Source organism: Sinohyriopsis cumingii, chromosome 9, assembly GCF_028554795.1.
Source record: "Sinohyriopsis cumingii isolate HCF-2022 chromosome 9, ASM2855479v2, whole genome shotgun sequence".
Classification (NCBI taxonomy): Eukaryota; Metazoa; Mollusca; class Bivalvia; order Unionida; family Unionidae; genus Sinohyriopsis; species Sinohyriopsis cumingii.
In genome coordinates, this window is record NC_142969.1 from 60,886,333 (window position 1) to 60,913,337 (window position 27,005).

A 27,005-nucleotide genomic window follows, 5' to 3' on the forward strand; every position below is an offset into this window, starting at 1 on the left:
CAAACACAACTCATTCAAATATTCTTTTCACATATACATTATTCAATTATTCAAATTAGAGTGAGCGGTTATATATATATATATCTCAACATGTTTAAACGTCTTTTTGTGTTTGTTTTTTTGTACTCACAATGTTGAGGCTATTTTGGTTTATACAACGACGTCATAGTAATTATTAATAACAATATTAATTTTCTTCTATGTTGGATGAATAGAACAATTTAGGTTTTTTCATAAAAAAAGTTAGAAAACTGAGTGGGTGTAGAGAAACTAATATTAATGTGCTAGTCATCAATTTAATTGATTGGCTCATCCCATGACAAACTAACTTATGAAGTACAAACTATGAGTTATAGTGTATTCCGGAATCAAGAACCATACACACTGGGCGGATCAATAATTAGTCGACTACGGGAATTGGCTTTTAATTAATAAACTAGCGACGCCTCTCAATATGATCTCATGGCTATATAGCAAGTCGCCAGTAGTCTTTGCAATGTGTGTTTAACAGGTCCGCTGAGTGATACAATTTCATTTGATTTCTCTTTCAGTTGATTGGGATCACTATTAAGTATTGGAAACAACCGGTAACACCAGTCTTACCTGCACAGAGAAGAGCTTTTGAGCTAGGTAAGATATCGATCAGTACTGGGGATAGTTCTTGATTTTAACAAAATTTCCAACGGCGAGAAGAAAAGCCTACCTGTTGCGGAAGGAAGAAGTTTCGAATGAAAAGCGTATTAGATACACATTTATAAATTTCCACTTGTCTTGTGAGCATTAAACGAAGACTTTATGGTCCAGACAGGGAGGATTTAGATAGCTGCAAAAAACAGTACGAACACTTACAAATCATTGGCAGTAAATCAAACTCAATTTCTAAGGAACAAGGCTGTGGCAGACTATTATTTGAAGATACAGTAAAACTTCAATTTCCATTCCATTATATAGATGGCCAAGTACAACATAAATTTGCTTTTTCTTACAATTATTGTAATAAGTTATTTGAGTACCGGTTATGGTTTAGATGCATTTAATAAACAAATACTCCAAAGAAGGAACTTTGTGAGAAATTTTTGCGTCGCAAGATGTAATATGGGTAGAGGTGGCAATGTATGCAGATGTAACGGCTTTCATTTTGCTGGTAAAAGGTCAGAACAGAGCGTGATTCCATCTTCGTCTGTGGAACTGAACTCAATATCAGGCCAAATTATGGCTCTACTAGATGATCCAAGTCAAGTTCAAAGCCTTCAAAGCGATACAAAATATAAAGACATTTTACAAGAACAAGCACATGAAAAATTGCACGACAATTCCCAAATTAGAGAAGAGGATCTACGGCTTGTATTGTCCATTTTACTGAGGGAAATCGTCGAAGGAAGGTAGGTGAGCTTCTTTCTTGTTTACAGTAACATCCCTCACTGTTACAAAATGGGGTGGGAGTGGTTAGTGCTTCAGAGAATACGAGTTGCAAATTATATCTCGATTTCCGATTTGTATATCTTTACATATTCTAAAGAAAATAATAATACCCTCATTACGTGAAAAGATACACAAAAACAATATTCCATTTGGATCATGCCCCAATCTTACGTTACGACAGTATTTATCCAGTTCTGCAATCCCCAAAAGTATTAGATTTGTTGTAAAATGTTTTAGTGTTGGTTGTTTCTTCGTTTAAAAAATTATAAATAATTTTGTATCAGTTCATATTTTTACCGAGATGTAACTGTTTCGTTATTGTTCTTATGAAATTGTTTCGTTAAAAGAAAGATTCACTGAGAACCCACTTCAATTTCAAGTTAAATGATTGCTTTACTACGGCATTTATCCAAAGCTACAATTTTTGCGAGCCATTGATGTACATTTAAAAGTTGCTAACAAAACACAAATGAAAAAACAGTAGCACAAGTGTCATTTGTGTGTCATAAGGAAATCATTGTTTTAGTGTAATCCACAGTGGAATGTTTGCAATATTTGGTAAAATAACCTTGTGGAAAATGAAGCCAAACTTTATCCGTTGATAATAATTTCACAACTACGCTACGATTCAGTTACACAATATATCATAATATAATAAGCTGTCTTTAATATAATAAAGAATCATTTTGGATAACAGCCATTGAAGAAAATCGCAGTCTGTATATAGACTTATCCGGTTGTATCTGTTATGATAGCTTTAGATAATATACGTGTGAATATCCGGAAGCAACAGTTTCAGTTGCTCATTTAAATTTTAGTTCTTTCAAAGCACCTTAGGCAAACTTCACGTTCCAATCCACAAGCAATCCAGTGTGTTCAGTTCTGAAGATATGTTTTGTCAAAGTCATAAAACAAACTTTCTAAGAGCAGCTACATATTTATGCACTATAAAATACACAAGTTGATTGAGCACTGCATATTGTCATAATTTTCCATTTCCTAAATATTCTTATTTTGGTACACTCTTCGTGGTGATTCGCCTATTACTGGTAAAACTCGAATGATGTTTTTATGGTCTTTCCAAATTTTCCACAATCTAATAAAAATCTTTCTTTGACCCTAACGTCACTCGTTTATGACACTTTCCAAAATCTGAGCAACCTAATTTTACTTTTGTTCTTCAGGAAATTGGAAATATATTTAAGATAAAGATAAACTCGTATTCAGACACTTATGATAAATGTATTCTCCAGCTCATGTTCAGACATGTGTATTAAGTAGAATTCAAACTAGTGTTCAGACATTTGTGATAATACAATCTCAAATTAATATTTAAAATTTGTGATAAAAGTAGTTTCAAACAAGCGTTCAGACATTTGGGATAACGTTATCGCACAATAGTGTTCAGACATTTGTGATAATACAATCTCAAATTAATATTTAAAATTTGTGATGAAAGTAATTTCAAACAAGCGTTCAGACATTTGGGATAACGTTATCGCACAATAGTGTTCAGACATTTGTGATAATACAATCTCAAATTAATATTTAAAATTTGTGATAAAAGTAATTTCAAACAAGCGTTCAGACATTTGGGATAACGTTATCGCACAATAGTGTTCAGACATTTGTGATAAGTAGAGTCTCAAATCCGCGTTCAAACATTTGTGGTAAATGGAGTCTGAAACTCGTAATCAAACATTCCATTCACAGGAAGTTACATCATTAAACAAGTAAATAGCAAAGTTCGCATTAGATTATGACAGTAAATGACATAATTGACAAGTTGTAAATATTTCAGTAGAAAACAAAAAGGAAGTAACAAATTAGTTATGCAACTAGAAAAGAAGATCAAATTGAATAAATCGCAAGATTAGAATTTTGTTATATATACACAACGTTTCTAAACTCATTGAGCGAAAAAAATATTCGTTAGTGTCAATGACAAGAACTCATTTATAATTTGAAGGAAAACAAACAAAAGGTTATTTATCATATTATTTTAAAATCAAATGGTTTTGTCATGTCATTCATTATGAAAATGAACGTATCCATAATGAATTGGACTAGTACTCTATAAATGGGATCATAGTGCAACACCATACTAAGTTGTGATGTTCAGTTTCGTTATGTAGAGCTTAATGCCATTGTCCAGCACACGCTACATGTCGGAAGCCAGTATACTTCGTGATGGAAGAATCCGAAAAAATCCCCGACGCAAAGAATGCTCTTGATTAGCTTTCTTGCACACCATCCTTTACCGAGCCAAAACCTGAGGTTAGGCTGAGGCGATACGTAAAGGCCTTAAACCCCTCGGCCATCCGGGTCCCCAACTTATTCTAAGATTTTGAAATATACAAATTAATTACTCTAAAAAATAATTAGATGTTTCATATATTAACTGTTTTCACTAATTGTTCAATTGTTGCATACCCTTAGAGTATTACGCAGGCTTATGTTTGCGCGAGTCCCGTAAGCGCTTTCTCGAAGTTTTAAAAATGCTCCACAGAGCTATAAACTGAATTTTAAGAGACATTTGTTTCGGCTCGATGACCGCAACAAATATAGAAAATTGTGCTGCCGCTTAATCTTGTGGTTCACAATTTTGATACAAATTACAAAATGTTATTGAGAAACATAACTGGTTAGAAATATGGATTACAGTTCAACTCGTGTAATAAAAAGAAATCATATGTCTGCATTTTTTACCTGATACTATGTTTTCCTTTAAAGATTGAACTATATATTCTACCCAATAAAGTAATCAACCCTAATTCACCTTAGGAAAACAAAACTTACAGTTGACAATTTATTCCTTTAAGATACACGTTATTATTGCTTATAATTTTAATCTTGACCTTAATGTTTAGGTATTGGCTGCTATCAAACACCCATCATGCTATATATTTGTGTAAGTACGTACAGAAGCACGAAGAACATCTTACACTTACATATTAATAAATCCATAGCATTTAATATAAATATATAGTGCAATATATTCCTGGCAATATTTAAGAACAACAATTAAAATAGATTATTCATTTTTAATCTTACGGTGCAATAAGCGAACGTTAATTTTAAAATTGTTTATTATCCTAGTAGACACGTTTTTCTATGTCGATATGTTTGTTTCTTTCTTATGGTGACATACCCCACCCCATCCCTTATATAAGCATTAATTATTCCGCTGTACATAATTTTACAAAGATATGTCCATTTTCATTGAGAATGATAAAGAAGTCGACAGAAGTTAATCTTAGATAAAGTTTGAAGGAAAATCTAGATGTATTGTACATAAAGCTAGATGTATTATTGTACATAAAGCTAGTTGTATTGTACATAAGCTAGATGTAAGGTACATAAAGCTAGATGTATTGTACATAAAGCTAGATGTATTGTACATAAGCTAGATGTATTGTACATAACGCTAGATGTATTGTTGTTGTTGTTGTTGTAGGGTTTAACGCCATTTTTCAGCACACGATAGGCTATACAAGGCGGCCAGTATTAATGGTGGAGGAGGAACCCGGGAAATCCCCGGAAAGAACCACCGACCCTCGAGAAGCTACTCTAGATGTATTGTACATAAAGCTAGATGTATTGTACATAGCGCTAGATGTATTGTACATAAAGCTAGATGTATTGTACATAAAGCTATTATACAGGTTATGGCACCAATTGCCTTGGTAGCCACCCCCATACAAACTCGACTAATTTAATATCCACGGATACAAATTTAACAACGACTACATTCGTAGATAGCAAACACAATTGAATCCCCATTACCAATCTTTCCTTGAATTTATTATATGCTGTTCCTTTATTGTACATAAAGCTAGATGTATTGTACATAAAGCTAGATGCATTGTACATAAGCTAGATGTTGTACATAACGCTAGTTGTATTGTACATAAAGCTTGATGTATTATACATAAAGTAAGATGTATTGTACATAAAGTTAGATGTATTGTACATAAAGCTAGATGCATTATACATAAAGTTGGATGTAATGTACATGTTTGTGCCAACGGTAACTGATATTTTATTTACGATTTGTATCTTGATATTAATTACAAATAGTCTTGTCTTTCTATGTTGTTTTCAAGGAAAGATTGGTAATGGGGATTCAATTGTGTTTGCTATCTACGAATGTAGTCGTAGTCAAATTTGTATCCGTGGATATTAAATTAGTCGAGTTTGTATGGGGGTGGCTACCAAGGTAATTGGTGCCATAACCTGAACTCTAATTTAAACACTGAACAAAACTTGTCATCATATTCTAATTTAGTACTAAATAGTTTCAAAAAACCCACAAAAACCAACACTCCAGTCATTCCACAATAAGAAGAAATCAACCTGAAAGTATGCATGAAATGGCCTGCCTGGTCCTTCCTACTGATATAGGGCCAAGCTCTTAACCCATATTGTTAAGTCTGGCAATTTTGTTTTCAATAACCACCACTTCTTACAAATAAATGGAGCTGCAATGGGCACAACAGTGGCATCTTCTTATGACACGATTTTCATGCTCACCAGTGAGGTATCCCATATACCTTTAAGCGGGTACAGATCCGTAGACGACGTATGATCTAAATGCATTAAAATAGGCGATAATTTAAAAGCTACTTTGAATTAGCCAATGACTTCATTCCTACAATTAGTTTCAACTTAAAGTTATCAAGCGTGTATAGTGTTTTCTTGGATAATCAAATCTACCCTCAAGCACAGGACGAGGGGTGTATTGAAAAATACGTATTGTGCAAACCAGCTGATTTTCGCAGGTATTTTCTTCTAACAGCTGCCACCCCAATGCACGTAATTAAAATAACCTTCCTCACTGCTGTTGCGTTGGATTAGATGCATATTCTCCGGCAACCTTGAAAAGGGACTCGGAGAGCTCAATATGTACATGAAAGAGAGCGAGAGAGACTTAAGGAAATATATTGACAAGGCTATAAACTATCTTCGTCAATAGGAAAGTCCTCCAAAAACATAATCTTAGAATTCCATTTACCCCGAACTTGCAACATTGGCTCTCGATCGAATCTTCCAAATTTCTCAGAAGTCATACTTCCAAATGTTCCCATGGTTACACATTGAAGACCCAGAAATATCTAGGACTGTCTGGTACGAGCCAGTGCAACTTTGGACAAAATTAGAGATTCATCACGCGCACTTACAAACGCAAGCGCTGCCTATCATTCAAACATATGCCTAAGACCAACCCGTACCGATATTTCAGCGTCAGGCGTTAGCTTTCCGAACTGTCAGATGTTAAATTGTCGAACAAAAATTCTCCTGATATGCAAAATCTGTGATAATAATTACGGTCGATAAACAGATGATTTCAGCAGACGAATGAATAACCTACAAGAGTTATCTTCGCAACTTGACGGTGTTCTGGGGTCTAAAAGCAAAATTCGTCAACATCTTCACTTGAACTAGTCATTCAGTGGATTCCGTTCAGATGCTTGCACTTGAATTTAACTCGTGGTTGACCGATATATATCGCATTATTAAGAAACGGTATTGAACGCTGCAACTTAAAAATCGTGGAAATTTGACATTCATAAAATCATCTAAGCTTCTCGATGCAATCTCATCGAAATTCAAGTCAGGAAGTTCGCAAGTTAGATCATTAAGTATGATACGGATATATCCCTTCCTTTATGATACAGATCCTGCAATATACACGGGTTTATTTTTTGGTTTGATCTTAATATACAAGTAGTTTGCTCGCCTTTATTAAACAAGTTTTTCCTTCTTTAATCTTGAAAAAACTAATCTAGCATAACACGAATTTATCCATTCTTTTTTCTTCTTGAGTTAGCTAATCCATTGCAATGTGCGTTTATCCTTCTTACATTATGAGATAGCTCATAAATTATGCCATGACTTAAGCCCTAGATGATCTTGATAGAACTCATCCAGTACAAATTTATCCCGTCTTTACATTAGCCCTCTACCTTCTCGTGAAGGCACAATTATGAGGCATTATTTTTACGTCATTGCAGGAAAGCATGGTAAAATAGAGTTAGATGACTTCTCTGGAAAATGAATATGACTTTTTAGGTGTTTAGTGAAAGGTACTGAAGATGTTTTATATAACAGTCCGTGCTGTTCTCGTCAAGACAGAGTGTTTAGCTTTAATTACGCAATGAGTTTCTATTTTACCTTAGGAGTCAATTTGGTTTGATTAGAAACCAATTAAATTTTTCCGTCGTACTTAACATTCGTCACTTGCACGAACCACAAAGTCATAAAACTTTAAGCCAACGACTACAAGTGAACTGATAGCATTTAATAATCGGATCTTTTAGCTTTTGGTATTATGTTTTTTTTGTTAATAATTACAGTACACCATTTTGTTTATTTCATCTTTCAATATCTCCATAGCAGCGCATAATTACTTTCAAAACTGTCTCACCTCTTCCAAACAATTTAAAACATAAGATAAACTCTGAACAAGGGATCAATGCAAATCAGCTTATGACCTAATTTTACAATGTGATTGCTCCATTCTAGAACCTTTAGTTAATCTCAATCGAACCACCACTTATTTTACAGCCAAATAACCTGTTTATTGGTTGGGGAATAAACAGTGTACTAAGTATTTTGAGAAACACCAATTGGCTTGTAAACGGATTTACTTTTCCCATTATTAAATTTACACCCTTCAATTATGTACTATAGTTGACACTAAAATACTTAATTTAATTTCCTCTGACAAAATAGCATACTGACTGTATGTGCGTGTCTATGTTATTAAGTGCAGATCAAGTTTTATATCAATACTGCGGATCATACATCGAACGTATGCTGAGAGCTGCCGTTCAAACCACCTCTATTATTTATTAAAGAAGGATGGACTGAGAAGTTGAGAAATCATCGAACTCTTTTTTGTACTCGCAACTCCTCATTTAATCGTGCGACCCTCCCACTGTAGACAATATGAAATGCAGATATCTAAATCAAACACTGAGAAAGTCTTAAAATGTGTTCAGAATACGGAGTTTTTTTCTTCAAAACATAACGACTGTGGAATAATTTATCTGGTGCTTGTTTCGTTTGTTGCAGGAAAATAGCAGACAAGATAATCCATAATAATTTTTATTTTCCGGAGTTAATATTTAACCAGCCCCAACATCACTAGCATCAACAGCTTAAAATGATTGACTGAAATTTGGAATTGAAATAACTAGTCCACTCTTAAGTATGACCTTGAATTTGCCAAAGGATTCCTTTACACTTGTCAGACCAATGAAAGAAAGCTTGTTTTACTCAACAAACGTGTCAAGTGTTCAGCAATGATGTCATATTCTTAGTCAATTCCATATAAAATACATTCATACCCAAATATTGCATACGCTGCGTTTTACTAAAAGACACTGGGAATTCAGAAATAGCGTTGAAGTTAGCTTCGATAGGTCTGTTTTGACGTTGTCTCACATAGGTCCTAAATGCAACACAAGCACGGTGAAACTCAATTTTAACTACATTAATTGTCACATTTGCATCAAAGAATATCCGAATGCTTTTTAAAGTATCTTTCCAGGTATCGTTATATATGATGGCGCGATCGATTTACTCGTCAAAAGTATCTAGACCTGATGTTATTATTTTCATCAAACGCTGGATTATTGACGGAAAATTGTTTTTACACCAAAGGGCATCACTTTATACTGATAAAGTCTATCTGGAATTGCAAATGCCGAACATTTAGTTTGCTCTTTCCGTGAGTGGAATTAGGCAGAATCTTTCTAACAGGTCAAATGTAATGACATATTTAGCATTTCCATTTTAGTCAATGCAGTCATATATTTTTGGCATTTGAAATTAATCTGTTTTGGTGACAATGTCGACTGCTCTATAATCAGTACATATAGTATATATGGTGGGGTGCGGACGGCGACAAGGAAATCCCAGTCAAGGGGTTACATTATTTGTCTTTCCACTCGGCAAGCCTCGTAGGAGACATATAATGTAACCTCGCGACTGGGATTTTATAGTTTTTTTTCTCACCCAATAATTTCTTTAATGTAAAAAGAGCTAAAGAGCTTCTCGCTTGTGCAATATAGATCACGCACACATGTTGACATGCGGTGCATTACTACAAATATGCTAATGAGAACTGTGGCGTGACCGTGCCATCCGAAGTACAGTTTTTATGCGTGAGCCAAGATAAATAACAACATAAAACGTTGCATAGTATTGAGGTATTATCATATTTAATATATGGATTTTATATGAAACGAACAATAAATAGTTTCTTTTTATCACAAGAAAATGTTTCATTTTCACCAGTTCCAATTTAGAATAATTATATCGTAAATAATGAAACGATAATATGCCCACAACCCTATTGTAGTGTATATGCAATTGTTATAAAGAAAAGTTACATTTAGCATGAGTGTCCGTGCTTGGGTTATTCACGGTTAGTTAGAGATCTGTGTCACTATCGTATATAACTCTCCTTTTCTTTAGATGAGGTGAAACTGTGACATACTTGTGTTGTAATTAATATTGATTGTAAAATTACCACCCTTTATGAAAGACCCTCCAAATACACCCTAGCCGATAACCTTGTGATGATGTTTCAAGTTCACGGTTTATTGGAAAATTTATATTTTCTGTCTTGGAAATATGTCAAGTGTTGCTGTTAGTAGTAGAAAGATCTGTTACAGAGAAATTTGATTTTGTAATAACGTGTGGACAGATAAGTGATCCCCTCTGGCTGGTAAGTGCATTATTTGTCATCAAATAAAGCATGCAGATGTTTTATTCAGTTGGGGCATAAGGGAGATGTTTAAACAAAATTAGAAGAAAGCATGTTTGACATAACACATTTCTGACTGTTACTAAGTTTTCTGCAGTTGTTGAGAGAGTTGGGATGCTTGTGGCCAGTGATGTGTATTACCTTAGTGTCTGAAACATTGTTTTCTATTAGTTTCTGACATATATATTTCTCACGCTTGAGTTTGTAATGCGTCTCGAAGCCAAATCGGACATGTTTACTTTCACAGCCATTTTATCATTAGCACGTAAAAGCAATTGCTCATTTTGCCCAGGTGCATGCACGTGAGTTACAGGGGCAAGGAAAAATGGATGGTCAGGGTTACAAAAATCATAAACCATTTGTAGATAGTTACCGGACATCTATCTCGAAATAGAGGGTTAGTGTGCATCCTTGGATTTTCATTTCTGATGTTATTTATGTCCTTCCCTGTCTTTGTCTTCGTCTTTCTCTTGTTAAACTTTAAATATTCTAGTTTAAGTTTGCAATCTTGCTTTAATGTTTTGTCTCCCTACTTTATGCTTCTGTGCTTCCCCCTTCCCCCCCCCCCCCTTCACGTATCCCAAAGTGCCAAGTATTTTACTAAACCATAAAAGGTTCAGTAAACTTGACGGTGTTCTGGGGTCCAAAAGCAAATATTCATACAGGTTTTTATGTCATCATCAGTTATGGCTTGGGGTTTATTTCCTTGTCCTTTCCTCTTCAGATCTTTCTGTTTACTTTTTAGGGCCTCTCTTGATTGATAAACTGCAGGCCACAAACCAAGCTGCAATTTTATCTGTTTCGCTTCAGATATCGTTCAAAACTTCCCGTCATACCTATAATAAAAAATAATTATTTATAAAAAGCATTTACCCCCCCCCCCCGTCCATATTTTGTCATCAACGTTCGGGATTAATTTACCTTTTTAAAATATGAATATAATTCTTGCTCATTACATAATATTGTGTGGGTAATTATTATTCATTCTTGCACTCATTCAAAAGTTCATTTCTGTTTTAACAAACTGAAAGTATATCAGTTGCGCTATGCATCATTTTCTGTGCGCATACATTATATTTTAAATTCACTTGTGTTTTATCAGTCAACATGTAGGCCCTTTTTTACCTCTCAATGCTGTCGGCTCATATTCACTTCCATCATTATGACGAATTGAAAGGAAAAATCTTGAGAGAATGCTTTTCAGGGCATGTGCCGGCACTTCATGGAAAGGACGCGTCTCATTGTTTTTATCAAGATATTCTTCTAGTAGTTTTATATGTCCCACTGTCTTGCGTTTGGTATTCACATTTTCATTCTTTGAAATAAAATTTGTTACAAATTGTTCCTCCACTTATGTAAATCTGCTCTCTTTGACCACTCCTGATTTAGTTATTTTCTCCGATGACATTTGGTTAGGTTTCAGAGACATAATTAATTCATTTGTTTCACAGTGATCAAAAACGAAGGAAAGATCTTCTGACTCATGCTTTGGTGAATTTTCTGAAATTACTAGTTCATGTTTAGCTTAATTTGTGAGACTTCCATCGTCCAAAAAGCATACTGTATACATGGAATAGGTACCCAGTGGGTGGTAAACATTTACGGTTTTTTTTTGCTCTCCTACCATTAAGAATCAGGGTGTTTCCTAGCTTGTAGTCCATTTCTTTCAGTCTTATCTTTATCGTTTTCTTTCTAAATCTTCTTTTTGTAAGTTATTTTTTTTTCTCTCCTCCAAAATATATTTTGTTGAATGTCCCAACGTTTTAGCGTTTGCTTCATCGGAAAATAACTCCGTCAAGCCAAGCATAAGACAACAACGGTTGCGTCTCTTGATAAAGTAGTCCGTAGCGCGTAGACACCTTGACTGCGACGACTGGTCTGAGATGACTAGGCGGAGATAAGAAAAGTAAGGTTAGCAAAACAGCGAGATTTCTCTGCCGAATGGGTGAGAAAATTACGCAGTGCCTCAGCTGGTTTAGGCACTAGTGAATTCAAGTCTCTTTTACTTGGCTGTATAAAAACCATTCTCCAAAATATAATGAATCTCCTTTCTTAGATATTCCGGTTTAATGAATTCATCCTGTATCGATTTAGTTTCACATGTGTTGAATTTGTAGTTTCAAAGTCACGATCGATTTTATTTGATCGTGTTGGAACACGAGGAAACAAGTGATCATATTTATCTAATAGCTGTCTTAATTACGTCTTACTTGTGGTTATAGATGTGAAAGTGCCTGGTCCAAATTGTTTCATATTTCTGAATTCCGAAGGTTGTTTAAACTAAATATACTACAGTCAGTTATATTCTCATCGTGTCTTGTAGGTACAACTAAATTAATTTAATGATTAGCTGGAATACGTCTTCCAAAATACTTTTTCAGGATATTTATATGACAAGCTTTCCTTTTTCCGCCTCCTTTAGTGTTAACAATATAATTTAAATCATTTACTTTCTCTTTAATTGTTTAAGGACTAAACAATTTAACCCAAAGGTGATTTTGGTAATAGCATAATTTCATTTTCGACTGAGTGAAGTGCAGATTAGTTCTTGTACTTCACAAGTCTCTGACAGCTTATATTTGAAATCAGAGACATAGTCCAGAACATTAATCTCTGAAACTCCGTCTGATGGAGGTTTCCATTTTTAAAACGCCAAAGGACCACGGACAAAATGTACAACGCGTATACCAAAAGTGCTTAAACCTAACAGCTAAACAATAGCAAATGAACACCGTCATCCCAATATCTTCTTGTATCAAGGCAATATGACCGAATCATAATCTTTAGAGTTTGATGAAATCTTTTAATGCCCTTGATTTTCGGGAATATTGGCAGAAAATACAAACTGTTGTATGCCCAGCCATGCCCCAAAATCGCATCAGTTGCTTTTTACTGATAGGCACAGGGAATTCAGAGATAGCATTGACCTTAGCATCTATACTTGTCGATGTCCCACCATATGTCCTAGAAATGTTACGCAAGCACGGGAAAACTCAAGTTTGGATAAATTAATGGTAAAATTTGAATTAGAGAGTATGTCAAAAACTTTCCGACTTGTTGCTAAATGATATGTCCAGGTGAAGTTGTAGATAATGACGTCATCGTTGTTTTCTTCCTGTTTGAGAGGGTTCATCCTGTGGGGGTGTTGTTTCACAGGTGTGGAATTTACAATTTCAACGTAATTGTAGATATTCTTTGTTCTTGTCGGAACATCTGGAAATAAATGTTCATATTCAAGTAATAACTGTTTTAGTTCATTCTTTTCTTGTTGCTGCGAATGCGAATGTTTCTGGTCCAGATTATTCATAATTTCTAAATGTCGAAAATGTGTTACCCCAAAGTCAATACAGTTCGATTGCATTCCATAGCTTAAACAATCACAGAGTGGGAAAGGTACAACTAAATTACTTGCATGATTAACATGGATATGTATCTCAACATGCTCCTTTAGCACATCTACAAGGCAACGTTGATTTTGTGGAAGGACCATAATACTTGGCCTGAAGAGGATTTTGTGGTATGGGCATGAGAGCCAGAACTCTATCACTAGCTGAAAACTCCTTTCCTTTGCATTTTTATCATACCTTAATTTCATGAAAACTTAGGGGCAACCTATACATGACAACAACAGCGATGACCCTGAAGACACAAAGACAGATAAGTCAACAATTGCATGGTATTGTTTAGCAGCGCACGGTAAACCACCTATTGAAAGGAAAATGAAACAACGTTGACAGCGAAATCAGCTGACAGGAAAATGATCTTTCACACAGACCTATCTAATAATGCAGGTTACAAGCTGTATTTAACAGTTGTTGTTGATCACGATTCTTTTCAACCTTACCTTGTTGCTCGCGCGGTTATACTCATTGGCGGCAACGAACATTTAAACATTGATTTTTTACAGCATCGACAACAACTTCAAGGAGGCTCAGTGAGATCTCCCAGTTCCATTTCCATCGGTCACATATTAACGGTTTTTCAGAGATGTTCTCAAGAAGATATCTTTGAGGCCAAACATTACGATATGTTACAAGGAAAAGGCATTGACAACGATGCATTTTAGTATGATGTAGGTGCCGTTGTTGGCAAAGTTGAACTGTCAACATGAACATTGTGGATTTCTGTGCTAATCTCTTCACTTTCCATAGAAGACCGTTTTGTGTCCTTTATGCGGTCTGGAACCTCATGAATTATGTAGTTCCTCCGGCACAGCATAGACGTGACCTCACTGAGTATATGCAAAACATATTAATTAGTGAAGTAAATGAAAAAAAAAACTGACGAGGGAATCTTAGCAGATGGTCGATTTATTTTCGAGAATCTTGTGAATTGGTGGTAAATCAGCACGAGGGTGAGGTTCAGTTAGTAACTCTTTTCAGGCCAAGTAATAAAACTGTTGAAATAAGTCTCATCATTATCATTAATTGCCAGAGATGAAAATCAGGTCAAATTACGCAGCGTGTACCCAGTCGTGCACTAAAATGTCGCTGGTGTTTGTGTTAAGATTTAATGCATCATTATATAAATTTGACCGCGGAGATGAACTTACGGAATTTGCCGACGGGGTGTTTGACCAGCTGACATTGGATACTAACATGTATGGTGATATTGTTCCACTTTTGACAAGTGGCGTTGTGAAAACCATCGAAAACACTGAAATATAATCTTGTAACGGGTCAGATGAAAATTGACAGTTGGGACCACCCTGGTGTACCAGTATCAACTTGAGACCAGCTTGGCTTGATGGCATTAACACGTGAAACTGCCTGGTTCTTGATTGCACAGCCAAGCGTAAAACATTCGTGGATTGTTACCGCAACGATGAAGTGGATTCACTGACAAATCCTCCCTGGTTGCATTTCCCCTTGAGTATGTTAAACCAACAATGACTGAACAAAGAATACAAAAATCTAGATTATTATTCAGCATGGACGCAACGGTCCTTGTAACAAGTCTTGGGCGAAAACAAGAAAGATCGTTTTAGACACGAACCACGGGTACACTCAATGTGGTTCAATATGAACGCAGTACTTGGCTCCCAGAACGCACAATCGCTGCAGATATAAGTATTCCCCAAGCATATATTTGTTATGATCATATGGCAGTTGTACCAGTAAAACGAGCAGATGGTTAGGGTGCATGTGTGTCTTGCATTTGTACAAGGCGAGCCCATAGAACAATTATACTCGCGATCATTAATAGAAGAACAATGTTACCGACATAATTGAAAAACAACTGCTTGTGAAATACAAACGCATGTAAGTGGTCAGATAAGCTATCTGCAGAATCGCCTCGGCAGCCACTGTTGATCTAGGTATGGCTGGAATCACGACTACATTAAGTATTTTATATACACCAACCGGCATCGTTGTTGGAGCCATGTCAATAGTAATGGGTTTGACTGGTGACGCTAGTAAATAATCTAGCGGAGTGAAAAAACCAGTACCAATACAATTATTAAGCTGTATTTGATGGCTTGTGAAGAAAGAGTAATGAATATGGTTGCGTTTGACACCGCGTTGACGGAAATGGAAAACCAGTGGCTAATCCGAGCAGGGATACGGAGCCGCGTTGAGTCAGAACAGGCAGTGGATTTGCAGTCAGTGAGAATTGAATAAATGTTTTCCAGTGTATTGCAGCAGCATGATAATATCAGTTTTGTTGATAACTGCTATTGGTTGCATCCTTTTACCCCACGTGGCTTTCCTCTTGCAGTGGCAACTTTAGCTAAGACTCACGTGACGTGTGGGTATGTGCGTGTGACATGAGAGCAAAGTCATGGGTGATACAAGCTATTATCATATTTCTACCCATTTAAAGAAAATGGTGGTAGACATTCTGAAAATATTTCAACAACGTTTGCATTATCAGAATGAATATAGTTACACTGACCGTTTCTTCGTTATTTTCTTCTGGACAATGAACTGATGTTGTATTTATGCGGAGGTGACAGGGTGTTAAATTGTAAAATTTAACTCACTTATCAGGTAAAGTATGCATTGCAAAGTCCATTCAAGAGAACAGTCTTCAATCGCAATGAACTGAATCTTCACTGAATCTTCATTGAACAGTCTACATTGAATCGAAATAAACATTCAAGAGAACATCCTTCAATCCTATTTCAGATAACGAAGAGTTCAAATTCACAGCCACGTTTTATGATGACCACAAACAGAAAAGACACGTGATCACTTTTTAATTTTTTTTTAGACAATAAGAATTATTATTTTTTAGAACGTCATATATTCAATAAATATTGGTCACATATATATACACATAACAAACACAGAACAAAGCCGACTTTTGATCTGGACTATTACATGTTTGAATATAAACCTTGTAAAAAGAAGTTAAAGACAGAAGCTGCACGGACTAAAACCATACAAATGTATACGGTGTGGCATTAGTTTTTGTCATAATCTATTAACTATATATTAATTACAGTTACAATTGTGCCGTGTAAACAGTCTGCAAAGAAGTATTATTGGGGTCCAAATGTAATACTGCCTCACGTGTATTATCATTTGGAGGAAATTGTATCATATTTCATAGCAGGGGACCACCATGCCAAATTGAAATTCGCGCAAACTTTATATATAATTTGCTATATGTATAAGGTTCATTTTCTGAAAATTTGTACCTTTTATTCTTACTCCTTACGAAGAAATTTATGAAAAACCGATCATCTCTCCCGATCCGACTTGAATACAACAACGCGCTTCCCTCTACCTGTAAAAATGGCAGGTGTGACGTTATTTGAGACACTGTACACACTGGCATTGTTGATAATGAATTATGGAGAACTCGCCCTGGGAGAACTCATCCCAGGTGTTATTAGAAGTCGCCCCATGGTGGTCGGAGAAGTCGCCCCACTGCGCCTGGAGAAGTCGCCCCAAGGATCATATATAGTAATTCTGAGATGTCGCCACGTGGTTGTTATAGCTTTATTTATTGTTGTTTTTCTTCAAGTCCAATTTATTAAAACTTAAAATATGCAACTTTTGAACTTTTCCATTTGATCAACTCCGCTTCTGTACTTAACGAAAAAGAAGTGGTATCTATCGATTTTGCTCTGCTCTTCTAACCATTAAATGCATTTTAATTGGAAAAATAGAGCGGGTGTAAGCATGATGTGACATCTGCAGTTTTATACATGAAATCTACTGAATTCTTGCCGTCAAAGGGTTATATTATCATCTCTCTAACTGAACAATTTAATCTGATTTTTCATTGAGATTTGCTAACCATTGACGAATGATACTTGAACTCGATAAAAAGCATCACTGACGCCTACTCAGGAAATCCGGTCACTATTGAGTTCAATATCATGGCTAATACACAGACGGTTTCTGAAAGCTATCATGTACTACGCCCATCATTTAGATTATTCCTTCTTTTTTGTCAGTGTTCGTAATTTTGTTATTTCTCAGTAAAACATACTATTTAAAGTTGAACGAGAAGTTTAAAAAATATCTCACTATTAAATTGCTGATGCACAATATACATGATTACTTTATTTTATTTTCTATAACTATACCATGATCACGCGTACTAACGGGATTTTGTTACTTTAAATACATATTTGAACTGCTCAACTTACTTGGGACATAATGAGAAGATCATCTTTAAAAACAAATTTAAATGTCACATTTAAATCCTGGGCTAAACTGAATAGCATTTCACATGGTCCGAATCAGCTTGGAAGTTTGGAGAATCAGTCAGATATATGGGCCGAATCAGTCAGCGTTTTGTACCGAATCAGCCTGGTCAGAGTTTGAGAGTAATTACCACAATACTGAATAATGTTACTATAATAGATTTATCAATCAAGAAAGTTAACAGTAACATTTGTTTAAAAAAATTGTATCGTGGTGTTCCGGTGTGTATAGTTATAAGAAATCTAACGAGTTTATACACAGGCTTTCAATTATAAGTGATTTATTTTTCTATTATCTACATTACACAAACAAGATAAATGCAGAATGGGAAGGAAGGGTTTATTATACAACGAGTGGAAAACAGTCTTGAACGTAAGTGTGGAAGAAAAATGCATATTCATCCGATGCAGTTACATGCAAAATCAAACGTGCATAATAAATTGATGTTGGAAACATTGAATGAAAAAGCGCAAACATTTCCTTAATGTTCTTTCATTTGGTAGATAATTTCTTACTTTTCAAAGATGGAGAAAGAAAAAAAAGAGTAAAATAAATGAGGATTGTTCCAGAACTGCTATTATTCGCGCAATTTAGAGCTGCGCATTGAACCATCTTGTTTCTACTTGACACTTCGCTGCACAAATTGAATACAACTCTTATACGTTAATCGTCTCAAATGACGTCACATCTTGTTTGTATGGAAGGGAGCTAACAAATTCGGGGCAGGTTCTTTGCAAATACAATGGATGCAAAGAATTATTTTTAGTCGGGATAGATTATATGCACAAACTACTAAATATCCTTTTGTTTACAATAAAATTGTGCAGGTCGGGGTTTTTGTCCCCTTTAAGTACGAGACGTTAAATGTATCTAATGATAAATTTGCATTCTTTATATATATATATATATATATATATATATATATATATATATATATACTTGTTTCTTTCATTCTATCTATGGTTCTATTTTCTTTTCTTAGCGTACCTTTGAGTTATAGTATGCCTTTCTATTCGGTATTTGATAGCTGAAACGAATATTGTATAACCATGCTGTCCCATTAAGATTATATTAGAACATGTATTTAATGACAAGGGTTCAGCATCCTCGTCTTTCATTTGCTGAGAAAAGTTAATAACAACAAGTAGTAAAACTGTCAAGTGTTTAAGTATGCATTAAACAATGTAGGTTAATCACAACATAACTCGCCTAAAATCCATTTTGATGTGTGGATATATTTGATTTTAAGTAAATATGTAGCTGAACTATATACGAAATTTATAAGAAATCATCAAAAGTTTAAAATGAATGTTATGACCTGTAAATTGTGGCAGCTGGAAATGCATATCGACTTGGGAATTTATTTTAAAGCTTTGGACACATTTCAGTCCTTATGACCACGCGTAGGCAAGACGTCATTCGTTATTGCCAAGAGTACAACTTTATGACCATACACATCTTAACAACTTCTTATCTTTAGATTACAATTGTGTTATAGCACACTACTCACGAAAATGCTTTAGTTTAAAGCTGTCGTCTAGTATGTGAAACGACACAGAGCTAGCTGACATTAAAAATCACATAACTGATAACATGAATATAATTTGAGATAAATCATCTTCTGCCCCTTTCTCTCCCTCTCTCTCTCTCTCTCTCAATATATATATATATATATATATATATATATATATATATATATATATATATATATATATATATATATACACACACACACACACACAACATCAACTCTTTTATTAAAATGACATACAATATCTTAATATAACATATCTAATCTAATCCAGTAACTTTAATTATTATTCATTCTTCATGCGCACTATCGATTGGCATGAACGAATAATCACGTAAAGAGTGATTATTTGTTTAAAAATATACTGAAACATTATAGAACTGAGGATCCATACATTTTTGTGTATGATTATTCATTCTCTTATATATATATATATATATATATATATATATATATATATATATATATATATATATATATATATATATATATATATATATATATATATATTCAATACTATATTTGCAGATCTGACAAACTGCTGGAATATGTACTCGAAGACGTAGATGGCAGAGAGCTAGGGCGAACAACGGACGAATGAAAAGGAATTCGAAACAACGAATTCCAACTTTCACTGTATTTTCCTACTTTCAGAAAAGCATTTAGCAAGATCAAGATTAAATTAATGCTTTTAAATGTTATGAATGATCTGGCTAACTTTAATGAAATTGTTAACAAAACTTGATGAAATAAAGTATTTAGGTGTGTGATTGGACCTTTCCTTGTACATGTAGTGAAAGAGACGACCATTTCAGTGCCAATGATAATCCTGCTCCATTTAACGACTTTGGAAAGTGTACAAATATAATAACCACTTTCACTATTTCATGTTTAATGATCTCGGTGAAGTGCGAGGAATTAAGTATTCTTGTACTTGTATAATCTGTCATTTATACATAGCTGCAGGCACTTTATTAAAAAATGGCATGCAAATGTTACAGCCTACATGCCTAACATGAAACAACTTTCGAAACTAGTCTGTATTTCGATAATATATCAATAACTACGTATTGCAATGACTGGAAAATTATTTCGAAATTGTTTTCGAAATTGAGGATTTAATTCCTCACTCTAAAAAATTGTCGTAAGAAATGCCCATTGAGTATTGCGTGTACAAGTGGATGTATCTCTAAGACAAATTGGACTCAAATACTTTAAATCTAAAAGCACAATCATGATAGCATTGGATCCTGTATCGTGTTTTCTGGTAATCCTGAAATAATAGAAGCCAAATCTACAGATTCCAATACCGTGATAATAGATGAGACTTTTTTATAACAATTTTAGATGCAAAGCGTCATTGCTGTTGGAGTAGCTAAACAATACAAAACCACTGAACATTGTAAAATATTATGCGAACTAGCTATGGTAGGCGTACAGCATAATGCAAATTCGAATTTCTTCCACGGGATTGTAACAGAAATATATAAAATAATGTTTTAAAAAATGTGCATAGTCGAAAGTGTAAACGTCCGGTAATACCAATCTTTTGCCAGTGGAATGCATGCATTGCATGGTGATTGTCGTAACATAAAAGCTTTCGGATGTTTCTTGTTCAAATAGAAGTTAACGCATATGTCATAATAGCAGCTAATTAATCCGCTGTCATCTGATGTTGGTTCCAAAATGTTGGTAGGCAGAAACATTAAAAGGGTTGATCAAAGACAAATTCTGGTAAATTCCGAAGGGAAAATATCTGGAGTTGTATTGATAAAACGAAAAAAGAAAGGTAAAAGAGACTTAAAAAGGTCGAGATGTAAATTATCTATAACCGTTCGATCACTGGCTATATATGTATTGTAATAAATATTTAGTGCGCGCGGTTGGTTATAGCTTCCCGTTTTAAGGAATTCCTAGATTTTTGTGATTACTTGTCTGATTATTAGAATACGGCGCAATAGAAATATTCCTTAGCCCGAAATAATTAGCCAGTTGCTAGGAAGAAAGGTCACGGAGTGAGATGTTAGTGTGTTTCCATGATGCTATGGTTAAAGTTTAGTGAATTCAAGTCAGAACCGCATGAGTGTCCCTGTAGTACCTTATCACCTATTCAAATCTAGTGGTGTACATTGGTGGTGTGACTACAGTGGAAGTATTTACGGTAGGAAACCGGTAAATTACACAATTGAATCAACAAGTATGGATTGGCAGATACCGTTCATGTGGTAAATATGATGCAGTTGTACTGGCGAAATGTGCCTTGAAACCATGAATTGATTGGCTAAATGTGGTGTAGTTAACATACATCCCTGTGTTAGGGGATAGTTGTATACTTTCTACGGCGTGAATAGCTGACGGTATGGAACGTTGATGAAAAGAAACAATGCAGACGTGATAGACAATTGACAAGTTGTGAGATATGTGGTTGTGAGGGTTCTGTTATGCGGTTGGGGTGGGGTGTTCTCAATATTTTATTTAAACTATTGTAGAAGTCCCACCCAGGCTAGAGTTTGGCTGGAAATTAAATTAGTGAAAGATATATGTAAAGATGCAAGCCCCCAGTCAGCAATGCCGACGGTTAAACAGCTAAACATACAAAAAAGGGTGAAATTCAACGAATAACAATTTAATAACAATTCAATAGTCAAATGATTCAAATTTCCCAAGTAATCTGTTTCCGCTCGACCCTGTAACAGCTTATTGTATCATTTGATTAGTAGTGTGAGATAGATTTTCACCTTTCCTTATATTCTACTCATCTGTGTATTCTTCTCTCCTATTTATTCCACTTTATTCTCCTCTTTCTCTCGATTTTCTCCAAATTCATTCCCTCCTCCTCGACTCCTCTATACCCCTTCTTCTCCTCCTCCACTTTCTTCTCCAGACTACGTTTCCTCCTCCTCCACCTTCTATCCACCGATTAGACTTTGTCGGCTTCCGCGGCTCTGCTAGTCTCACTTTCTCCTCCCGTCTTATAGACTCGAGACTCAACTGAACCAGAAGTTCTGTCCCCGAAAAGCTTCCTGTGAAAACACAAGAACTGTACAATGTTTTTCCTTAGCCCTCTCATCTCATATAGTACCCAACCTATCATCAGATAACGGCGATGCAGTTTCTTCGTTCAAGCATTCATTCACATCGAAATACTCATACGTTATGGTATGGTCAAACAACGTCTTAATAAAAGCACGGTATCAATTGCTTATCACACATATATCAATAAATAGAGTCACATCAGTACATATTCATAATTCCGTTATACTAAACAATACCACAACAATAAGACGCATTTCTTTACATTACAACTCATACACAGTACACAAATATTAAAATATCCATGCTCTGATATATACATATGTCCATAGCAACAAATATTAATTCAACCATTTCCAAACTCACGATTCAAGCAAATGTAAATTCTAGCATAACGCATTAATAAATGCACGAGTTTACCACGAAGTAAATTAATAGCGAATTACAAAATTAATTCTGACATAAGTTAACAATCTACATAATTCTTTAAGTAAGCTCAAGCCCATTTCTCAAATACGTATGTAAATGAAACACTACAAAGGTAATTATATATACTAACCGATGCTAGTAATTAAATATTATTACAATTACAATGCCATAATATTCTATAAAAATCGAGCAAATACCTTACTGAACATTTGGTGACCAGGTAACAGAGAACAACATCGCAAATTAGTCATTGCAAGACGAGTTTCAACGTCATCCTGTCTATTACCTGTACGATACCAAGAACAGATGAATTATCAGAAATGTTAAAACACAAAACGTTGTTGGAAATATAAATAATACAGGATATTGTATGGTTATGGTCAGAGGTACTAACACCGGTTATATTATCTATCTCTCTCACAGATTTGTTTATGAAGTTTTCCATGGACATCTCAAGTTGACTTGTCATTTTATTACAGTAATTAAAGTCTTATATATAAGGCATGTCTCAAACAACATTGCTGTTCGCGAAACCACTGTCAGATCTTTACTCTAATGTAGATCAGGATGCGAAGCATGTCAATACTGTTGAGTGCAAGGACTCCGAGTGTAAATTGCATCATGATTCGAAAAATCTCAATACTGCTAGCAGTCAAGATTAGAAGAATCAGAATTCGAATAACACCTAGTTCGATCAAGAAATGTATCTATTTCCTGTCATCGATATGAACCAGCTATAGTACCTCAAGACGAACAAGTTTATGTCTCAGTCAAATCACGGTACAATGTAAAATATCATCTTGCTAAAAAAAAGTTTATTTTTACTATCTCTGAACATCAAATATTCTGGGAGATGTTAAATTCGTTCATGAAGCGTGGACAGCTAGATGTTTAACACCGTAAAAATAAATGTAAAACTCGATTTTCTGTTTGTATAGAATTTTAACCTGATGGGAGAGTTCGAGCAGTCCGCACTATCAACAACGCGAAGATAACATTATATACCATTGTACCGGCCACTGAAATGTAAGTCTGCCCTTTAAAAATACGAAAAGGTTTACTATGACTGATTCGAATATCTAGCGATTAAACATTCTTGATTTCACAGGTTGGTATCCAACTAATAAAAATATTACTACAACATATCTATTTGACCAAAGTTCGCTTACCTTTTCTTGCTATTACTCACTCGATGACGAATATATCCTGTTCCATCTGCTGCAGGTCCTGTTCGTAGGTATTTCCTATAAATTCTTCTTTACGTTTGTAAGTTACTGGTATTGTTGTTAAAATTGTATCTACAACAAATATTCCACGGACCATGTTTAGGTAAATCCTATTTAGAATATTTTGTTCACTAGTGCATTTCTACTACGATCAGTGACTGTAAATTGTGTCTTTGGTTCATATTCTCGTTCGTCAGTACTGGATTACCAACATCATCGTTGGGCGATATCCCAAGTGTTTTCTGTTTAGTGTTATTGTAATCCGATAAATCTTTGGCAGATCATCAACATATATGTTAGTGTTTTATGTGCGAGTTGATTTATAGATCTGTTCTTTTAGTAAATGATTTATTCTAGCGACAGTGAGGCCTTTCCCTTCATTTCCGGTGACATACTTGATGATGTTATTTTGTTCCAGAAACTGATCGAATTACTCATTTGGTTTTCCTTGCGTATTTCCATACGTCGTGTTGATTATAAGATCTCTTAACGCATTAGTTATAGTTTTTCCTGTTTTATCTGCAACATGTACACTAAACGCGTCTTTATTAAAAATATCAACTACATTCTTCAGGTATATTTTGTTCTCGTTGGACTCTGAAATGGTTGATATATCAGCAAGATATATTGCTCAAATGTCACCAACTGCATTTGCGAGGACCCTTCGCCGAGTAAACATTTTTAGGTCTGTGCAGTTCATGTGCAAGAGTGCTTTGCACTCCAGTGTCACCAAGACCGAGTTTACAATCTGCTCCAATGATACCTTCTACTAGCTTATGATCAATTCGTTCTCTTATTCCGTTTGGTTTCATATCTCGAAGCTCGTCGAGCATAATACGATTGTAACTAGATTTATTGTTGTCACCATAATATATGTCATGACGCATGGCAATTGCATCGGCCTGGTTTTCCCGGAATCTGGTTATCATTTTCATCAAGTTGTTTATCGAGCGGATTCCAAGATCCATATACATATGACGTGGCAATGCCATCCTTTGCTGGGTTTGGGTAAATCGCCAATTAACTTGTGAATATCTAAGCAGAAGCCGATTACTGCTCGCTGATTACAAGACTACCAGTAAGTTATTAATTTATCCTGCTCTATGCACAGATCGTAATCAGCTTTACATTTGCATCAAACAGCTTTCATATTTATTATAATTTAATCATAGGCTAAAATAACAGCAGGAATCCTTTGCATTCCTCCAGGTAGAGAATCACCGAGTTTAGCCTGTTTAAGAAACATGATCTTTTCTTCTGCATAGATAGAACAGATACGTTTTAGCATTAGTCTGTTATTTTTTAGTTGTTTCCATTGTTTCGTCTGTATTTTAAGTTTTACTTCTACGCTTGAAGCAATGCGAAGTCATTTTTATATATGCTTGTTAGATAAAAATGCAATTTTGTCGTTTTTTAAACTTGGTTTAGGTGTATATTGTAATATAAATTCAAGACAATTCCCTTCGCCTTTTATACTGGGACATTTCTTGAAAAACATATCACGATAATATCCACAAGCTGCAGTTCCAACTGACTGAAGTTGGTTAGATGAGTAGTTTATTTTTTTTGTATATTTCGATGATAGCAAGTACTGTTTGATCACATGACTCGGTGGTTCCGAAACAAATCAAGGTAGTTGTTGTTCTAAAGCGCTACCCAATGCATGCCAGATCCATCGTTGAAAATTTTGAATATTTATTACACAACTTGTTGCTTGCAGCTTTCTTCTCCAGATTGAAGTGATAACTCATCTTTAGAAAATACTATGATACATCTGCTGACATCTTTAAGTTTATTATTAATTTCAAAGTTGTTTAGTGGAACTACATCCTGGTATACCGGGTAGCATTAGTCCTCTCCCACGTCCTATCCCCAGCAGATTGGAAAGTAAACTTCCCGCTTTCCAGCTAGCAACGGTCATATGAATCCAATTTGGACTGTTTTGCGGTTCGTCTTTTTCTTCCCCTCTTTTTTCTGAGCACTTCGTGTTTCAGGCAATTTTTGTTACTGTTGCAAGATCAAAATGAAATGCTTCATATTTTACACAGTTTAATTGATTCCATCGCCAGACACATCTTTTGTTGTTGTTGCTCCGGTTATAGCCCCTGAATCATCAGCTATTTCTATTGTTCCTAGTACTGGCAATAATTTCGATAGTACCTTTATTGCAATAGTAGCTAGTGCAGGTCCCATAAATCCTACCTGTTTTCCTCTACTTCGAGCTATTGCGGTTATCTGTGCTGCTGATAAACTTAAGATAAAAGGTTTTTGAAGTCACATTTTATTGATTTGCCGCTGTTTTAGCACAGTTTTGTTGGCGGTGGATCGCTCTGCGATCTTGGTCCGAATCTTTCTTCAACGAAACAGACTGTCATTTCATAATAGCTTGTGGCAATTGTTTAACTTGTCCCGGCGATAAGCTTATCTCGTGTATAATATATGTCATGTCGTCGTATTTTATTTTCCTTTAGTTTGATACAATTTTAAACACAGTCATTCTACTTTTTGCTAAGATATGAATACGCTCCGCCGCTTACTAGAAAATCAATACACGCTTGCTGTAAAGTGAAGAGCAGTTCAAATGCAAATCACTTAACACCTGGTAGTCATTCGTGCTAGAAAATCAATATATTCCACATCTTGCATGATACAGTTATACCGCTCACACCAAGTGTTTACACTTGAACAGTCATTCTACCTTTTGTAGAATAAATCGTTTAGAATCTATCAGATACAATTAGCGCATATGCATAAAGAACATCATTTGGAATCTGTCTTTGGGTCCATATAACTTCAATATCAGATGTTGATCCAATAGCTCATGTGGAATGTTTTTGATACGTCAAAATGAAATATCGGATATAGAGTTTCAAACTCTTCGATTAAAAGTTGAAATCAGCATCCTGATACGTTTGTATAGCTTCCAT

At 35.0% G+C, this 27,005-nt stretch overlaps 1 long non-coding RNA gene across 1 annotated transcript; it reads left to right on the top strand.

Moving 5' to 3' along the window:
• The first annotated feature begins 486 nt into the window (after positions 1-486).
• On the top strand, positions 487-20,160 carry LOC149791903 (uncharacterized). Its single transcript, XR_016423226.1, has 2 exons — positions 487-1,382; positions 19,919-20,160. It is a non-coding gene; the product is annotated as an uncharacterized LOC149791903 (long non-coding RNA).
• The last annotated feature ends 6,845 nt before the right edge of the window (positions 20,161-27,005 follow it).